Consider the following 6,461-nt stretch of genomic DNA (forward strand, 5'->3'; position numbering starts at 1 on the left):
ACGAAGAAAGAAAATTCCAAATTTTCTCCATGGAAGGAGGGATGGACGTCTCGATTGCAAGTGACTGACGGGAACCAACTGAGGGAGGTATCATATTCAACTTTCTGGTTTTCCAAGTTTCTGTTTGATCCATCTAGTTTGCTTAGCTTGTGGGTGGTGCATACATTACATTGCAAGTTAGGCACATCCCCTACTGAATTTTTGTGCTTGTTCGATTTAGATTAGCAGGCGCCCGCCCTACTCCATATGGACAAGGAGGACGACCCTGAGCTGACCAGGCAGACATGGACCCCTCTAACAATGCCTAGATTGTCCACTACGACCACACAAGGTCAAACCCTCTCGACTATGTGTTCCTCCTCTCCCCCAATTTTATCACTTCTCCGTTGTGCCTAAATTTTGTGTTTGGCTGCGATGAGCTGGAGACTGGTGATTGTCGACAAGGAGTCGCCAAGTAAATTTTCCTATCCAGCCATGCTAGCTGGACCATGGGAAAATGTTCTATTAATTATTTATTTAGGTGCTCAACCAGCAGTTCTAAAGGTTTTCATTTGTTTGTCTGCATCACGCCCTGTTTGCAACACCTATTTATTTTGTAGAAAAAATGAATGCCTCTTTTTCTATACGTATGCGTGCCAAGGATGAATGGCATTCACATCAATGGATGATTTACTCACCAGTACTCCTTGATCTGCTTCCTGGCATCGGCAAGGAGTATGATGCTACCATCTGATTAGTTGTGGTATTGAATGATTGTTTGTGCCTTTATTTCATCTGCCTGCTGGGAGATAACAATCGGTTATATTGTACATGGTTATATTGTACATGGACAACACTATAGTATCTCTGTTTTATGTGCTATTGCATTAAACTGTGTAGTGTCCATATAGTGTGGACAACTCATCCTACTCAACGACAATTAAAAGATCTGTTTGAACCTTTTCTGGACACCTGTTTTGTTGGAATCTTGAACTCGTAGAAAATTATTTCAACTAATGTCCTCTTCATGCCTGATATTGAATAGCTATAAAGGAATCAACTCTCGTTTATCTGTGATGCTTATTCATTAAAGTTAGCATATTTTCTCAACTCGCTGATATTTTTCTATATATTGTAGGTGGATCTATAAAATTAAATACAAGTTCATACTCATACATATAATGGTTTTTTATAACTAGAAACTTTTATACAACTCTGACATCTAGTATAATGGATATATTTTGTGATTTGAAGTTACTAATCTGTGCTCCGGTGTAATATTACGGTCTAATGTTTTTTGTTTTGTCTCTTTCTTTGTTACTAGGAAAGTGGTTAGAAGATGCCAATGATGCCTCCTTGGGACATTCAAATCAACACAACATAAAAAATTCTGAACCTATGTCTCATAGGAGAGTGGAATGAACTCCATTGTTACTAGATGTGCCATTGTTCTATTGTGCAATTCTGTCCATTCTTGCTATATTCCTGTGTAAGGAAATGTATTCATGAGATAGTTCTTGTGTCATGTAAACGTGGGAGATGTATTATGTGATGTTATATGATGGATGATTTTAATTCGACTTGGGAGTTTTCTTGATTTGAATATGAAATAGTGTTGGATTTAATATTGGACAAAAAATTGGGTTGAAAATACCCAACAAATATAAATGAAACCAAGTTCTGGAACAAAAAGTTGTTGAATTCAAAAATGAAAAAATGCCAAAACTGAAAACTGGACCAAATGTATTTGGGCACTAACAGGTGAGGGCCCAAATTATAATGATAAAAAATATTCGAAAAAAATACTAGAAGTGGCTATAAATAGGCTAAGGCCCAAAAAGAAGCCCAATAAGAAAAAGCCCAAAATAATAAAACCAGCCCATATGATCAATTGAAATGGGTTGGGCTGATTTGAACCATGACGTTTTGATTTTGTCGTAATTTTGACATGTAGGACTGCCACGTAGGACTGGGTTAGATTGCCAACGATGATTTAGGATCGTCGTAAAGGTTACGACGATCCAGGAATCGGCGTAAAAATTACGTTGTTTTCGATCAAAACGTCGTTGCTGTCAATTTTTGACGCTTCGTTTTCGACGCTTCGTTTTTCGTCGTGAGATCGTCGTAAATTAAAAACCGTGAGGATATAGTGACGAAAATATAGCACCGTGTATTAGCATATTTCTTGTAGTGCACCACCACCACGATGTCGTGTTGGAGAACTCATCTACCTCTCTGCCCTCTTGCTAGATCAAGAAGGCGGGGATCATCATCGAGTTGTACGTGTGCTGAATGTGGAGGTGTCGTACATTCAGAACCAGATCAGGATGGATCCTGATGGGATCGCATGACTGATCGTGATGAGATCACGAGATGGCCTGCGATTTGGATCACGAAGATGTTCCGCTCAGCGATCTACAAAGGCATGTAGATGCACTCTCCCCTCTCGTAGATGATCATCACCATGGATATGTATTTCGTGTGCGTAGAAAAATGTTTGTTTCCCATGCAACATTCCCCAACACCTGGCTCAATAGGAAGTGATGGTTGGGCGGCTGAAAGAAGCGTATGATGCTAGTGAAGTCATGGCGAAGAATATCCAGGTGAGTGGTACTTCTTGAGCTTGCGTTGGTTTTCCCTTGAAGATGAAAGGGTGATGCAACAAAGTAGATAAGTATTTCCCTCAGTTTTTTGAGAACCAAGGTATCAATCCAGTAGGAGGAACAAGCAAGGCCCCAATCTTAGCACCTACACAAACAATCAAACAATTGCACCTAACGCTAAAAAGGGGCTGTCAGTCCCTTCACGGTTATTTGCAAGCATGAGATCTGATAGAGATAGATATATATAAAAGATTTCTAGAACTAAAAGTACAACAAAAGTAAATAAATGGCAGCAATAAATTTTTGGTATTTTTGGTTTATAGATCTGAAAGTATATTATGGAAAATAGACCCACAGGCCATAGGTTTCACTAGAGGCTTCTCTCATGAAGGAAAATAATAGGTGGGTGAACAAATTACTATCGAGCATTTGATACAAAAGCAAATAATTATGAAGATATCCAAGGCAATGATTATGCATATAGGCATCATGTTCGTGCCAAGTAGACCGAAATGATTCTGCAACTACTACTATTACTCCACACATCGATCGACTTCTGCCTGCATCTAGAGTATTAAGTTCATGAAGAACAGAGTAACACATTAGGTAAGCTGACATGATGTAGAGGGATAAACTCAAGAAATATGATGAAAACCCCATCTTTTTATCCTCGATGGCAACAATGCAATACGTGCTTCGCTACCCCTACTTTGTCACTCGGTGAGGACACCGCAAGATTGAACCCAAAACTAAGCACTTCTCCCATTGCAAGAATTACCAATCTAGTTGGCCAAACCAAACCAATAACTCGAAGAGACTTGCTAAGATATGCAACCATGCATATAAGACTTTAGAGAAGATTCAAATAATATTCATAGATAATCTGAACATAAACCCAAAATCCATCGGATCTCGACAAACACACCGCAAAAGAGTATTACATCGGATAGATCTCCATGAAGGTCATGAAGAAAATGGTATTGAAGAACAAAGAAACAGAAGAAGCCATCTAGCTACTAGCTATGGACCCATATGTCTGTGGTGAACTACTCACGCATCATCAGAGGGGCAACGGACTTGATGTAGATGCCCTCCATGATCGATTCTCCCTCAGACAGATTACCGAAAAAAGCTCCCAGATTGGATCTCACGAGAAGAGAGGCTCCGGGTGGCGGAAAAGTATTTTTTGGTGTTGTTCTGGTATTGGGGGAATGTTCGGGAACTTATAAGACGAAGATTAGGGTTAGGAGGCCTGCAGGTGGCCCACAAGCCACTGGGTGTGCCTCCTAGGGCGCGCCGTGTAGGCTTGTCGTTTCCCGACAGGGGTCCTGCCCCCTTCTCCAAGTCTGGCAGGTTTCTTCTGCTCCAATAAAAATCATTCCGGATATTTTATTCCGTTTGGACTCCGTTTAACATTCCTTATCTGCAATACTCAAAATCATGGAAAAAACAGAAACCGACGCTAGGCTCTAGGTTAATAGGTTAGTCCCAAAAATAATATAAAATAGAATATTAATGCATATAAAACATCCAAAACACATAATATAATAGCATGGAACAATAAAATATTATTGATACATTGGAGACGTATCAATGAGTCCTTTTCGTGTACCCATGTTTTTGTTTGTGAACTTGATCCCGACTGGGTTTGCTCTGACGCACACCCACTAGGTGCCGTTTTCCAGTGGGAGCGCGCTCAGCGCACCAACTGGGTGTAGTCCCCGAGGCTACTGTCGACTGAAGCAATCAGCGGTACTCTTAGTTCATGTTTTGATTTGAGAAAGGTAGATAGGGTACGGGGCCCTTTTATCCTCCTCTTATTTTTCTAGTGGGGGCGCGCTGAGTGCACCCACTGGGTGTAGTCCCTAAGGCTACCATTGACTGGATCAGTCAGCGGTAGTCTTAGAGTTACTATTTTGTATTCTGCTTGACTTGTGTTTGGTGATGACACACTACCTACAGGCCTGGGGGCTGTGATGATGTTGCGAAGAAGGAGGTGCGAGTCCTTTGACTGATACTTAACGCTGAAAAGGCCAAGAGTAAACGTCTAGAATAGTAGGAACACGTCATTGAAGGTAAACTTTTGTTGTCTGCTTAGTTGTTGATTCGACCATCTTTCCTATCCGACTGATCCTATCTTTTCAGATCACCTTTCTGAGAGGCTGAAGAACTCCACTTCTCTAGTTACCATGAAGGAGGTCCTCAAAAAGAGGGATGAAGAACTTGCATCGTCTTGGAAATAGGCCAAGCAGAAAATCCAGGTGGCCGAAACCAAGCTCAATATGGTCGGGATACTTGAAGTGGAGAATCGGCTTCTGAAGGTTGCCGCGGAGAAATCTGCTGCGGAGCTTGCTTAGCTGAAGAAGCACTACGCTGAGTGGGTGACCAAATTTTTGATGGTTGTCGCCAAGAAAGCTGAACTAGAGCAGTTCATTGAAGACGTCAGCAAGGAACACTGATGGTCCACAAGTGTAGGGGATCTATTGTAGTCCTTTTGATAAGTAAGAGTGTCAAACCCAATGAGGAGCAGAAGGAAATGACAAGCGGTTTTCAGTAAGGTATTCTCAACAAGCAATGAAATTATTGGTAACAGATAGTTTTGTGATAAGGTAATTCATAACGGGTAGCAAGTAACAAATGTAACAATGGTGCAGCAAAGTGGCCCAATCCTTTTTGTAGCAAAGAACAAGCCTAGACAAACTCTTATATAAAGAAAAGCACTCCCGAGGATACATGGGAAATTATGTCAAGCAAGTTTTCATCATCCTCATATGATTCACGTTGGTTACTTTGATAATTTGATATGTCGGTGGACCGGTGCTTGTGTGCTTCCCTTACTTGGACAAACATCCCACTTATGATTAACCTCGCTCGCAAGCATCTACAAGTATGAAAGAAGAATTAAGATAAATCTAACCATAGGAATAAACATATTGATCCAAATCAGCCCCTTACGAAGCAACGCATAAACTAGGGTTTAAGCTTATGTCACTCTATTAACCCATCATCTACTTATTACTTCCCAATGCCTTCCCCTAGGCCCAAATAATGATGAAGTGTCATGTAGTCGACGTTCACATGATACCACCAGAGGTGAGACAAAATACATCTTATCAAAATATTGAAAGAATACCAAATTACATGCTTACTTATAACAAGACTTATCCCATGTCCTCAGGAACAAACGTAACCACTCACAAAGCATATTCATGTTCATAATCATAGGAGTATTAATAATCATTAAGGATCTGAACATATAATCTTCCACCAAATAAACCAACTAGCATCAACTACAAGGAGGAATCAACACTACTAGCAACCCACAGCTACCAATCTGAGGTTTTGAGACAAAGATCAGATACAATAGATGAACTAGAGTTTGGAGAGGATATGGTGCTGATGAAGATGTTGAGGGAGATTGACCCCCTCTCGATGAGAGGATCATTGGTGATGACTATGGCTTTGATTTCCCCCTCCGGGAGGGAAGTTTCCCGGGCGGAATAGCTCCGCCGGAGCTCTAGATTGATTTTGTCGAAGTTCCACCTTGAGACGGCGGCCTTCGTCCCGAAAACTCATATATGATTTTTTCCACGTCAAAACCCTTCATATAGCGGAAGATGGGCACTGGAGGCATGCCAGGGGGCCAACAAGCCTGCAGGGCACGGCTAGGGGGGTAGGCCATGCCCCATGGCTTGTGACCTCCTGGTGGGTCCCCTCTGGTATTTATGTCGCCCAATATTTTTATATATTCCAAAACAATTCTCTGTTACTTTCCAAGACTTTTTGAGCTGTGCAGAATAGATCTGTCAGATTTGCTCCTTTTTCGGTCCAGAATTCCACCTACCAGCATTATCCCTCTTCATGTAAACCTTGTAAAAT

Source organism: Hordeum vulgare, chromosome 3H, assembly GCF_904849725.1.
Source record: "Hordeum vulgare subsp. vulgare chromosome 3H, MorexV3_pseudomolecules_assembly, whole genome shotgun sequence".
NCBI lineage: Eukaryota > Viridiplantae > Streptophyta > Magnoliopsida > Poales > Poaceae > Hordeum > Hordeum vulgare.